This window comes from Saimiri boliviensis, chromosome 1 (assembly GCF_048565385.1).
Source record: "Saimiri boliviensis isolate mSaiBol1 chromosome 1, mSaiBol1.pri, whole genome shotgun sequence".
Lineage (NCBI taxonomy): Eukaryota > Metazoa > Chordata > Mammalia > Primates > Cebidae > Saimiri > Saimiri boliviensis.
The window spans coordinates 190,450,565-190,464,671 of record NC_133449.1 but is presented as its reverse complement, the minus strand read 5'-3'; the positions used below and the strand labels follow the sequence as shown (position 1 = coordinate 190,464,671).

The following is a 14,107-nucleotide window of genomic DNA, read 5'->3' as shown; positions in this document are numbered from 1 at the left end:
CTTTCCTATGTAGGAACGCTGGTGCTGTAACAGTAGCTAAGAAGTTATTAGAAAGCATGTTTTCTTAAGGGGCATTCTTAGAGAAATCTCCAGGAGTAGGGGAATGCATTTTATTAGGCAATTTATAAAGCAATTAAAGAATGTATTGTGAACATAATAGCATTATCATTGTTTCTATCACCCTCAGTCTTCTGGAAAGGTTGGAAGAACAAATGGCATCTTAGAACTGAAATTGGCAATGTTAACTGAGGCAATTGCATTGCCATGATCTAAGACACTGCTATTGGTTTTAATGGCAATCAGATCCACTCTGCCTAGAAATTATAGGTTGAGTCCTTAGGAAATAGTCACTGGATGACCTGTGTCTTCAATAATACAGACTCACACATCCCTTACTCTCTTAAACTCTGATATGATTTAATGCTGCAAGGCTTTAAGCATTACGCCAAAGTATGTTTTTACCAGGTAAAAATGCTTTATATGACCCACCATCTGAGGATAATCAAATACTACATGGTCTAGAACTTGGAGATTGGGTGTTTCAGAACTAATGTCAGAGTTGGACTGCTCCTGACCCCTGTTGGAAGGGACCATATCAAGTTTTTCTCACCACCCACACTGCAATGAAGACCTTGAGTCCTAGGTACACTTGTTACAATTCAAAAGAGCCCTTTCAGATTCTTGGAATAGTATGCCTGTTGGAGACTTTAAGATAAAGCTGACCATGGAAATTGCTCCCTAGAAGTAGATGGCATCTTAGATGTGAACAGCTTTCTCAAGTTCACAGATCAAGATTTCTGTACCATCATGAAAGGGTTATGCTTTTGTCTTTTTCTCTCATTTTCTGCTGTCCTAATGCTTTTATTTTTCCTATGGGAAAATTTGTGAGGCCATAATCAGTGGATGGCTTTAGCTCAAGCTGATGTTCTAGCATAAAACTAGAGCAATTGTTGGGTTTGTAGGCTAATGCCAAAAAATCAGGAAACAGTCTCACTGATGACAATGTCTCTCTGTATTCTCAGTCACAATCACCATGAGATACCAAAAGAAGAATGGAAAGCTATCTTTGGTGTTCTAAATATCACTGCTACTTGCTTTCCAGTACTCACTAGAAACAACATTCTATCTTTCGGAAATAATAACCTGATCATTACCAAATATAGAAAACCTATCCAAGTAACGTCTGCAATTTGGTGCTTCCTGGCATCACACACTCAAGACCTGGAAATTACCCATATGGGTACAAATAATCGCTCATAGAAGGTCACCAGATTAAATCTAGTAGGGCCCTCCTTTTTTTTTTTTCCAACTAAATGTGGTTATACCTCCTTATAACATGTTATAAAGGGACCACGAAAAAGTAAATTTTCCGCTGGACCTTGTTCAGGAGCCAGGTAGAACAAGGGTGAAAATTTAACTGACGCTTGCTCAAATACAACTAGATGGCCCTCTTTTCCAACCCCTTGGGACTGTATTTGGTCGTCACAGAATTTTGTTCTGCCTCCTTGCTGTTTGGTCTAGCTCACTCCTGCCTTTCAAATAGCTTCCCCTTAGAGTTCCTTTAATAGCTTCTGTGATCAGAAACCAAAGCAGTCAATAACTTAAATCAGCACCAATCTAGAATTAGATGAAAGATAAATTAGATTCCCTTGAGGAGAGATACCATTGTGGTTCCTGGGGACTCACTCCTGATGGTAGTGCAGTACTAGTTGGATGGAATTGAAAACTAATTCATAAATTGGGAAAAATCTTGAAGTTTATAACCAGTTAGACCTCCCACGGTTTCAGATGGGTAGGAGCAACTCTCTGAAAGGTAAATGATAACATATGTGTTCAACAAAAACACATCATGCAACTTTATATTTTCTTTTACCTCCGGTTGGGGCCTTATATTAAGTGTAGAACAAACCCAAATGTTGGACCTATCTTCCCCTGATTTTATTACTACAGAAGGCTTAATTAAAAATATGGTAGACCCTGCTATTTCCTTAGAAACTGCCACCAAATAAATTAAGGAAATCTTTCTAGAGAAAGAACACAGAATGTGTTTATGGAAACAAGTAACAATTGGTTTGTAGATAATTCTAAATGGTAAATAGTAAGCCTTGGTTTTCCAAGGTTTTCTTTATTTTTATTTTTTATTTTACTTTAAGTTCTGGGGTACATGTGCAGATCTTGCAGGATTGTTACATAGGTATATACATGTCATGGTGGTTTGCTGCCTCCATCACCCGTCACTTACGTTAGTATTTCTCCTAATGTTATCCCTCCTCAATCTCCCCATCCCCTACTGTCCCTCCCCTAGCTCCCCACCCCCAAACAGATCTCAGTGTGTGACATTCCCCTCCTTGTGTCCATGTGGTCTCCTGTTCCTCACCCACTTTTTATGAGTGAGAACATGCGGTGTTTGGTTTTCTGTTCTTATGTCAGTTTGCTGAGAATGATGGTTTCCAGATTCATCCATGTCTCTGCAAAAGACATGAACTCATCTTTTTTTATGGCTGCATAGTATTCTATGGTATATATGTGCCACATTTTCTTTATCCAGTCTATCACTGATGGGCATTTGGGTTGGTTCCAAGTTTTGCTATTGTAAGCAGTACCATGATGAACATACATGTTCATGTGTCTTTATAATAGAATGACTTATAATCCTTTAGGTATGTACCCAGTAATGTGATTGCTGGCTCAAATGGTATTTTTATTTCTAGATCCTTGATGACTCGCCATATTGCTTTCCACAATAGCTGAACTAATACACTCCTACCAACAATGTAAAAGCATTCCTATTTCTCTACATCCTCTCTAGCATCTGTTGTCTCCAGGTTTTTTGATGATCACCATTCTAACTGGCATGAGATGGTATCTCAATGTGGTTTTGATTTGCATTTCTCTAATGACCAGTGATGATGAACATTTTTTCATGTTTGTTGGCTGCATAAATGTCTTCTTTTGAAAAGTGTCTCTTCATATCTTTCATCCACTTTTTGATGGGGTTCTTTTTTTCTTGTATATTTATTTTATTTATTTGTAGATTCTGGATATTAGCCCTTTGTCAAATTGGTAGCTTGCAAATTTTTTTTCCCATTCTGTTGGTTGCCGGTTCACTCTAATGATAGTTTCTTTTGCTGTGCAGAAGCTCTCAAGTTTAATTAGATCCCATTTGTCTATTTTGACTTTTATTTCTTCTGGTATGTCTCCAGGTTATTATGACTATGTGACCAGGATAACAACAAAAATGGATACCTCTTTAAATCAGAACATTTTATAGTAAATGATGGTCCTTAATTACCATGACATCCTGAACAAAGGCTATGACCAATTAGACTCAAATACTGTTGAACTGCCTATATTGCTGAATTTTGACTTGTTTGATTTGACTTGGTTCATTTCATAAGAAATCTTTTTAAGAAGTACACTTTGGCTTTTTGATATTATACTCTTGATAGTAATTTACTAGTCTCCCTGGTAACACTGTATCATCTCAAGTCTTAAATGTATTTAGCCATCCATTGAGCATTGAATGGTCTTATGATTTTACTTTGATCAGATTGGCAAGAACATAAAATATTCAGCTGGTGTGAGAGTGTGACGTGTGAATTCCATACTGAGACCAAAGAAGGTGTGTGAATTTCATACTGAGAACAAATAAGTCATTTATGATGGTGACAGTGGCACGAATGCCCACAGTTTTGGTTAGTATCTCACAGTTGAAAGGCAGACCAAAAGGAGAGAAATTGTTAAATCAAACCAAAGTCTGGCTTGAGAAAGCCTCCATACTTGCATACTTGAATTCTTGTGTATAAATCACAACCTAACCTGGTACGTATACAAACTGAAAAGCACACTTAGAAGAATGCATCTGTAATAGTAGCTGACTTCCCCAATCCCAGCAGTCATACTTCAACCATTCACAGGCAGTCAATGATTTAAGTGGTGTTCAAATAAGGCAAACACCGAGCTGTAATCAATCCAGCTGTTTCTGAACCTCATTTCTGTTTTCTGCATGTCACTTTCCTTTTCTCTTCATAAATCTTATCCTACCATGTGGGAGCCCTGGTGGCTGCCTGATTCACAAATCATTTTTGTATTTTTTCTTGCTCACTTAAACTCTGTTAAATTTAATTTGTCTAAAGTTTTTCTTTTAACACAAGAGAAAAACAAGCAGAGGTTTACTACATGATTATTTCATATATATCTGAGAGAAAACTGAGGGAAAGACTCTCAAAGAGGTAGCTTAGAATGATGTTTTATATGGTATCTTCAATAAAGAACAAAACATTTTTTGAGAATTGGCAACACAAAGTAGGACCTTGAGTCTCTAGGGGCAGAAAATTTTAAGGTGGCAAATATGAGGGAAACTGATGGTAGACAGAGGCTAGTCAGTAAATTTTTTTAATGTGGATTCCTTTGGTACCATCTCCAGGCTGCTAAGAGTCATCTCTTGTGATCAAACTTTGTTATTCCTGGTAGAAATGGGGAGGAGGGGACACCTTTGTTTACTTAATGCTGTGCTTTTAGGCAATTAGGAAGAGGGCAGATATTTTGTTTTTGTATCTGCTTCTTCTCAATTGCTTTCTACTCAAAATAATCCTTACATCAGAGTGGTATATTTTGGGGAGGAAGACTCTGCTGTTCTTCACCATGCTAGACACAGATCATTTTTGGAAAAGACCAAGAAGTGTATGTTCTGAATTCTAATAAAAATGGAAGAAAATATAAGGATGAAAATTCACCTAGAATTTATTTCACATTTATACTACTTTCTTATAGATATTATAAAAATGTAGTTGTTCCACTATTTCAAAATTATATTTGTTGCTGTTGTTAAAAGGGAGTGATATTGGCAGTAATCATGTCAGTGTTATTTTACATTAAATATGAGTACTCTCAGACTCGTTAGTAGCAAAGTCAAGCTGATACTCCAGGAACAGATGATGTACGTTACTTCCGGAAATGCAGACTAAAGCTAGCCGGAGAAGTTGGTCTTCTGTCTTTCTGGAATACCCATTCCTCCAGCCCCACCATACTGTTCTCCCTATCTGTGTGGCTTGGAATATTGCTCAAAGTTTAACTTTTATTACAGATACCTCCTCCTCCATGATATCTTTTCTGGTCTTCCCCAACTGCCTGTTAGTTCTCTGTCTCTAGATTCATAGCACTAGGGAGTTATGTATTTGTTTTATGGCATTTACATTCTGCTTTGGTTACAGTATTTGTCTTCTTGTCAAGACCCCTCTTGCAACCTACATCACTCCCTGAAATTCTTATTGGTCCTATTGAACTTAGCCAACATGCAGTTGGTGTCTAATATTTGTGGTATTGAATTGAATAGTGGGAAAAAAACCCAAACCCAACTGGTTTCTTTAAATACTCTCATATAGAGGACAATTGGTAAAAACAAAATGGGTATCTGAGGACAGTCCCCTGAGTGTTTTATGTTGTGTTGGTGTTAACATTAATGGTCTCTCCAGGACACCACTTTGTACCCAAGGAAGAATTTAAAGTATGTCATTTCATCACTGGGTTTTTAAGAGGCAATGCTAATTTAACTAGCAAAATACTTTGCACTATTTTGATTGCATGAACTGCTTTTTTAGTGTGATATTTTGGGGTGTATAAATTTTTGGCAACAGTCTGGACTGAACAAACAGAAACTAAGAACGCTATTAAATAAGACCACTTATGAGGCTCATTACCTTTTGACTTTGAGCAACTGTGTAATTACCTTAAGTTCAAAGCTAATTATGGAATTCCATGTAATAATGCTTTACATTTGTCTAGTGCTCAGAGGTTTCCAAGTGCTTTCATCTGCATTACTCATTCAACCAATCAAGGAGTCAATTAGCAAATTAATTCTTTGACAGAAATTCCTTTAAAACCATTACATAACAAACATCGACAAGCTTGATTTGGGGATTCCTAAAATAAATAAGGGAAAAATCTTGTTCTCCAAAGGCTTCAGTTGAGTAAGGGGAGATAGAAATGTAAACAAGTAAGCGAACTAAAATATTGCGATTGAAGTTTGTACACACTACAGTGGGGGCTGTTCTTATTAGAAATGCATAGAGTGAAATCTTATTTGATTCTTACTGGTGTTACTGTTGTCTGCAGTTGGCAGTTGAGGGATCCGACTCAGAGAAGTAAAGCAGTCTTTTCTGAGGCGACCCTGCTCTTAAGATTGCTGAAGTGAATGGTCCCACTAGAGCATCTCTCCTCTACCCATGGAGTTGCTGTGATGTAAATTCTCATGTTCTAGCTGATATGAGAAAGAGTAGAAGGTAATACCAGTGAGCCTGAAACAGGGGATTATGTTTATTCAGAAAGAGCCTGGTTCCCAGAGTAACAAGAAAAACAACTTGGTTGAAAATGTTACTCATCCGTAAAAGAAGAGAGACAGGCAGACTGAAAGGCAGGGTTTTGAGCTGGAAACTGGCTTTGCTAAGATTTACAGGCCTGTGGGATTTTGCAGTTGTATAAAGTATTAAGGAAAGTTATTTGAAGAATATTCAAATTACTCTGACATCATTTCTCCCTAGGTAATATGGAAGCTCACATTTTGGAGACTGGGCTTCTATTAACATGAACTTTTGAAAGGAAAGTGTTTACAAGGATGACCCACTTCTCCTGCTGTCACCACCCCCAGACTCCAATTTAATTTTGTTTTTATTCTGCCCACTAAAACCCACTAGTTTTCTCATGGGAAAGATGCTTCTCTTTAGTCATACTTTTATTCCACAATGCCACATTTCACTAAGTTTGTGGCATATGGATTTGCAAAGTGCCTTGAGAAGGCATCCATGTGTGTTTCGGATAACAATGGCAAAAGCATCTTAGCACTGGTACATATATTCTTTGTTCAAAAGAAAACTAATATGGGATGTTAGAATGCAGCATTGCTTAAAGATTTCTAATATGAGCTAAAACTGCCAGAAACTGTGATGGGAGGGGATTGGTCTTTATTTTGTTTCCCTCTGAATTTCATGTAACTACATGAGAATTATAAGCTGGAGTGCTAAATTTTGTAAATTACTAAATTTTAACACCAACAGTTAGGAAGTGCAGGTATCTTAACTCGCCTGGAAACAAGTTTCTATTTCTCCAATGGACTAAGCAGCTCCTTATTTTTCATGATCCCTTATAGGTTAAAAAGGCTTTCAGATGATCTTCTCTGACTCTCAAAATCTCCTAGGGGAAGCATAGGAGGTATTATCCACACACACAAAAAATGTGTTTATACTCATGAAGAAACTGAGGCCCAGACTGAGGCTCTAGATAATAATAATAATGAGTATTTTTGTTATCGTCTGAATAAGTGCTGCTTAATTCTCCATATTATATAGCTTTTTTTTATAGAAAAATGCTCTCATGGTCATAGATGGTCTCTAACCCTGACCTACTCTTTTTCAAACACATGTGATTAGTTTAAAGGAAACCTGAATGAGAAAATGGATAATTCAGTACCAGCCATACTTACAAGAAAAGTAACAGAAATCATATACCCTAGTGGTACAATAGTTTAAATTACTTTAATATATAAAGAGCAGCACATAATTAAGTTTTAAGCATCAAAAATCACATTTTTTTTTTTTTTGACAGGGAACACCTACATCAGAAGAGTTAGTTTGGCTGGGCACAGCCCAGCAGGGATCCTCATTATAACACTGTATGCAGTTTAAATTGTAGGGAAAGGAAAGGACGTGATATTACTAATATAAGCTCATTTTCTCAGGATACATGAACTTGGAGTTTTAAAAGGGGTCATATAAATGGTAATAACCCATATTTTTTGGCTTTTGATCCTTCTGGCTATTATAAACCTCCATGTCCTTTCTACCTACCCCCAGTGGAGTCCCCAGCGGTGGTCCATCTGTGCTGGCTAGTTCTATCAACCACCTGTGAATTTCTGATGTGATTTCCTCCTGTTCTGCTTTTCTGCCCTCATGTTGATAGGCTGGCTGCCTTTGGAAGGGTGATAGCCTTTACTCTCAGTCAGTAGCCTCTCCTGGTACCATTTTTGCCTATGCCTCTGGTTTCTTTCTTGGAGTTCTTGATGTCAGCTGGGTGGAAGTGGGATAATGCCTTCTTCTCCCTTTGGGGATACATGTGGATCTCAAAGCAAAGTTTTTAGTACATGTATTTTTTATTTTTAGATGCACAGCCTTCTCTCTTTTTAGTGCTGAGATCTGAGGCCATGAGGGCAGGTATGTTTATGGACAAAGCTGGAAAAAAGCTTAAAGGCTGTATTAAGACCATCACCTGGTCCTCCATTTGGCTCTTCATGAAAACAGACTTTACCCTTGTTCCATTGGTTTGCCAGAGGGGCTCAGGATCCCAGCACTAAATAGAACCTAGACTCAACCTTGGGCAAGCAAAAATGTCAATATTTTGTGCTCAACCCAGGGCTGATCATTTTTCCCTTTCTCTTATCTGTTCTCTTCCTTGTATTCTTGACTTCCGATTCTTTGGTAAATTGAATTTCTTTTATCCTTGGTTCATGAAGTGAAAGCTGCTTTGAGAGGCAAAACTCCTTAGGTCAGATCTCTCTCACTGACAGAAAGGAAGGAATGAAGGAAAACCCACTGAAGCAGTTATGTATTTCCAATTAGAAGGACATTTTACTTCCTTCTGGTGGTGAGTGACATCAAATCAGCTAAAAAAGGATCTCATTACCTAGCGATAAGAAATAAGAACTCTGAAACTCAATGATGTTTTACATATACAACAAAACAAATCTAAACTTGGATTAAAAAGCAGTGTTTAAAATTAACCCAGGGAGGCAGAGCTTGCTGAATTTGCATTTGTGGGTGGTGAGTATCTAGAGGCCCTGTTCTTGTTTTACTGTCTGGAGAGAGGTGAATGTCCCCTTTCTGAGTTGGAACTCCTAAGAATGTTGCTGGGGAGCCACCATCTCCCTCTGCATTCCTACCGTCTCTTCAAACTACCTCAAGCTTATGAAAATCACAGACGATCAGGTGCTGTCTGACAGTTTGCAAATTATTTGTCAGAGGTGTTTCTCAACCAAGTAATACTTTTTAATTTTTATTTTGTTTTTACGTCAGACAGGTAATGTGCCAATGTTATAACAGGGTTCAAGGGTGGCACATCTCTCACATCTGCTTGAACATCCAGTCATCTTGCTTATGAGCTACTACATATTGCTCAACCAAGTAACGCTTTTAGAAGGCAGAATAATGCAGTAGTCTGGGTGCAGGAGACCTGGAATTTCTCTTTTTTATTAACTGTACCTCCTTTTCAGGGTAACTCCTTCTCTACCTCCCTTGGTCTGTTCTTTTGTAAATAAGCTTCATCTACATGATCCCTCCTTCTCCAAATGCAGAGTCTATAATTGTGGAATAGGCCTTCCTACCCAGTGAGTTTCTTCAGACCCCAATGGAAAGTTTGTAGTTGTGAGGGGAGATGTTTTCTCTCACATTTATAGAGCTCCTCCTAGGTAGCAGGTATTGTGCAAGGCACCCTTTATATGTGTCACTTAATACTTCGGATGGCGATGATGATGATGACAAACACACTGCACATATTCTGTGCTAGACACTGTTCTAATCCGTTTACATATATTCACTCATCTGAATCCTCATCACAGACTCTGTGAAGTTGGTACTACTTTAATCTTCATTTTGCAAATGGTCATCTCAGCCTTGAAGAAGTAAACAGATAAACAAAAGAGAGCCCAAGATTCTAGAGCTGGCCTCAGTATTCACAAACAACAGAACAGTTGTCCTGTGTTTATAGATGAGGAAATTGGCGTTCTAACTAACTACAGAAAACTGCCTGCGGTCACAGAGCAAGGAAGTAGCACACCTGGAAATCAAACTCATATCAAAATCATTTCAGATCCCAAGCTCTTTCCACTTTGCTGCTTTGCCTTCCCAGAGGCGTTTTGGTTTTCTTTTAAACCACAGAGTATGGCACTTTTAATGAAAGAAAAGTTTGCCAAATGAAAAGCAGATTAATGAGATATTTGGGAGGCTTTGCAGTAAATAAATCTCTTTCAGAATTCTCATCTTCTCCCACTCAAATTGCTAAAGCCGTAACAATGGCAATTACCTCAGCCTGTTTGAGACAGTGTGGGAGTGAACCTCTTAATTTTATTGCTCTGGGTGGACACTGGAGACCAATAACATTTTCGTTTAGTGTGCTGAGGCACAGGTCCGAAATGGGATATATCAGATGTTGGCTTTCTCCATTCAACCTCTTCTGGTTCCTCCTGCTTTAGCCATGTCTTGGAACACCATTAATTTAGGAGAGAAGTTGAGCTTAAAATTGGCTCAACATTAAAGATATAATAAGTGTCAATGCCAACCTGTTTGTCAAATAGATTAGACCTAGAGCATCACTTCAACATGACTGCCTGGGACTTGAGGAGGGCAGTTTTTTCTTTGATAACAGTTGATCTTAGATAATCCCTGAAAATCTTCAAACATCCCTTGTGAAAGTGAAAGACCAGTACAGAAATGTGATTATTTCTAGGTGATATACAACTGAACTTGAAGCCAGATGCTCACATTTATATTCAAGAAGAATGTGGGTGTCTACTTATGCTAGGTGTCGGGAATATGAGAGAGATGAAGAAAAGCAAGTCTCAGTCCCTTCTCTATGAGTGAGTAATCTGTTTAAGGGAAATGAGATGTAAGCTGTAATAATCTGTGCTGTGAGGAAAGCCTGCCATTTACTGCCTATTAAGCATTGTGTCAAGAACTTTGTACAGGAACATGGCAAGGTAAAGGGTATTATCCCCATTTCCTCGGAGGATGGAGACTGAGGCTCAGAATGTGTTGTCCTGGGCTGATGGCTTATTAGTGCAGCTGAAATTCAAACCCAGGTGGTTCTAATGCCAGAATTGTCCTCTTTCTCCTACATTGTACTGTTAACCAAGCAGAATATCATTTGGCAATTAATGGTTTAACTTATTAGACATGCCTTCATGGGAGTTAAAGGTTTATGTAGGTAACGCACCAAGTTGCATGACATTTTGAGACAATTATTTTTGACCTGAGAAGATTTGAGAAAATCTTAAGCAAATCAAATAATATAGAAATTAAAGCAAATATGTAATACAGATTTAACAAATGTTAGGTGTTGTTATTGTTGATGTTGCATTAAGATTAGGCTGGCATAAAACATTAGAATCTGTTCAGTGCATAGAGCAATTACATTAAACACAAGGGTATGCTCTATCACCTACTTCAACAGTAGGGTAAAGAAATAATCGTGAACAACCACATGGTAAGAGTTTTTCTACAGCACTTATTGCAGATATTCATCTTTGTGGCTCCAGTAATTTTGAGAGCTGTACATAGTGGGTCCTCAATAAATGTTGAATAAATGAATGTTTTATTTTGCTGATTTTTAAATAAAGATCCTTCTACTTACAAAAAATAAAACGAAAGTACACAACAAAACCTTTCACCCATTTTTTGTGCCTTGATGTTTCTGGGGTGAGGCTTATGGATGGTCTTCAGGTGGGGGATTGAAGAGGCCTAGTTATCATTTGGCTAGATTACTTGGAAATACATGATGGTTTTGAATTTTGACTTGGCTACTTCAAATTACATGGATCAGGTCAGCAAGAGTTAATGTTGTGATGTGGATACTGAATAACTAGTCTTAGAAGAAGTATTTATGATGGAGAGAGTAAGAACACAACTCTATTTTGTTTTGGTCAGGGCTTAGTTGGAATATTGTGTACAGTTGTGGGAAATGTACATTAAGACAAATATAGAACAAATAGGACACATTTAGGGGAAACTTGGATGGCAACAGGGAAATAAAATCTGAATGTTTGGGGGACAGGCTGTGTAGCTTATGAAAAGACTTAAAGGGCTGAGATAATAGTCTTGAGATAATTGGAGGGCAGTCTTACGGAAGAGGAAGGTAGACTTGTTCCCTGTGGCCCCAAAGGAAGCAACGAGAAACAACAGACTCTGGGAAGCAGATTTAGCCTTACAAGAAGGAGTTTTCTATTATGCTTTCCCAGAGAGAGAGTTTTCTTTAGAAAGTGGTGAATTACTAGCCCCTGAAAGTGTGTGAATATTTGCCAAGTAACTACTTGGTGGAGCCATTGTAGAGGAAATTCAAGGGTAGCGTGGACACTGGATTTCATAGGCATCAGAGTGTTCCCAATTGTGAGCATCTCAGCAGCTGCTGGATTATCTTTCCAGGCTTGGCCTCCACCTCGAAGAGGTGGGATTGGTCACCAGGGTTGGGATATACTTTTGGGGGAAGAATGATGGATGGTAGGAGATGGAAAGAATCCACAGTGGTAGAGCAGTTGCTTTGTCCATTCTAATTTTTGTCTGCCACTTTTTAAATTTGGATTTTTCTATACACTGCACACACTTGCTTTAGACTGTGAGAACCAGGAGGCTGGAGACTGTAATAATGTAATTTGTGATCTTAAACTTAGAACTTCAATATCTTGGGCAATCGGGTTCTTAGAAATGTTATTTGACAATAATGTTATCAGGTATTAAACATTGTCAGGCTCCAACGGTCTGACAGCCTAACTTTGTTACTCTAATAGTAGGTTTATAAAACTTGTGGCTATTTCCTTTCTCTGGAGGAAGACAGAACTTGAGTTGTTTCCAAAATTTCAATGAGATAGAGATTTTGGGACACCTGAAAGAGAACCAATAAAAAGGTTCCACACATCACAGTAGTCTTAAAAATTACCCACATGCTAGATGCACTGCCCCCAGCTCTGTGTCGGGTTGGAATCTTCAGCCGTCCAGATACTCTTGAGTTTCTCTGACCCCTTTCTACCCACTAAAGAACTGAATGTGAATGACAGAAGGTTTTTGCTTGTAGATTACAGCTAAACTCCTTTAGTAACAAACAGTAAGTATTCCAGCAAAAAGAGTAGGAGGTTGAATGTTTTATTGTTTTTCTCAGGGCAGATATTGTGAGCTCAGGCAGCATGTAATCTTCAGTGACCTCAGGTGTTACATCTAGAGCAAGTTTCTCTCTAACCCTTTATAGAACTATAAACAGCAGGAAGGCGTGATTTATAGATCAAGAGGCATCATAAGCATGGGATTTGCCAGCAATTCATAGTCCCCCTCTCATTGTGGATATACCGCTCATCTCTTGGAAGGACACTGAAACACTGGCCAGAGCCTGTTAATCCCTTTTACTTTCATGGATTGATGTCAAGGGTATCGGGTCCATAGAGATTTTCAAAATTCTTCAACATGGGTTCAGTGGAAGATGTGGCTCAGTTCAGAGTAATCCTTTGGGCCAGGAGTTTTCATAGGCACCAGCAATCATCTGATCCTGCTTTGTAAGGCTTGCTTCTCTTGCTTCCCACTTATATACAGCCACAAAGTCTCTGATAAGAAGGTTTCTTTTGCAATTGTGGGTTTTACCCGAATTTCTGGGCTCTTCTGTAATTAAATTTTGATTGCTATATAGTTATTTGAACTCCTGTGAATCTCCGTTCTACACAATAGTAATAATGTCTGTTAACATTATTAATTTGGCTATGGATATATATAGATATAGACATAGATAACAAGCCCATGAAAATATGTATGTGTGTGTGTGTGTGTGTGTGTGTACATCTATCTATCTATCTATCTATCTATCTATCTATCTATCTATGTTTCTTATGCTCTTAATACATTGCTTCACATAGGCACACCATCTCAGGAAGATCTAGTCTGTTGCAAATGTATGCAGAAGTTGAATATTTATTTATTTTTTTCTCACCACCACGCTCATCTACCTGCTAAGACACTATTCCCTCTCTTCCCCATTTTCATATCTTTTATTCATTAAGAAATGGCCTAATTCCAGAGTTGTTTTCTTCTAATCATTGCTAAAACATTGGTTGGTAATGGATTACATCAAGGTACCACTTAATGGTTTAAATTAAGGTATCACTTTTCACAAAAAGGTACTTGTATTTCAATAAGAAACTTTGAAAGTTAAATATTCAAAGTGTTGAATCTTTATGGTTAAATTTTAGGCAGTGGAAAAAATGGTTTTTGGGAAAAATAAAGGGAGTTGAGTTTATTACACAAGACAAGTAGCATTCTTACTTTGCTTCAGATACGTGGGTATGGTGACAGGCCTGGCAAATTCCTCC

The 14,107-nt window shown here is 38.0% G+C and overlaps 1 protein-coding gene and 1 non-coding gene across 3 annotated transcripts in view; one reads left to right on the top strand and one right to left on the bottom strand.

The window, feature by feature from the left end:
* The window catches only part of FAM170A (family with sequence similarity 170 member A), a 62,134-nt gene that overhangs the window by 29,240 nt on the left and 18,787 nt on the right, over positions 1–14,107 (top strand). The window lies entirely within an intron of this gene.
* LOC120365904 (small nucleolar RNA U13) lies at positions 9,057–9,160 on the bottom strand. The gene has a single exon (XR_005580737.1). It is a non-coding gene; the product is annotated as a small nucleolar RNA U13 (small nucleolar RNA).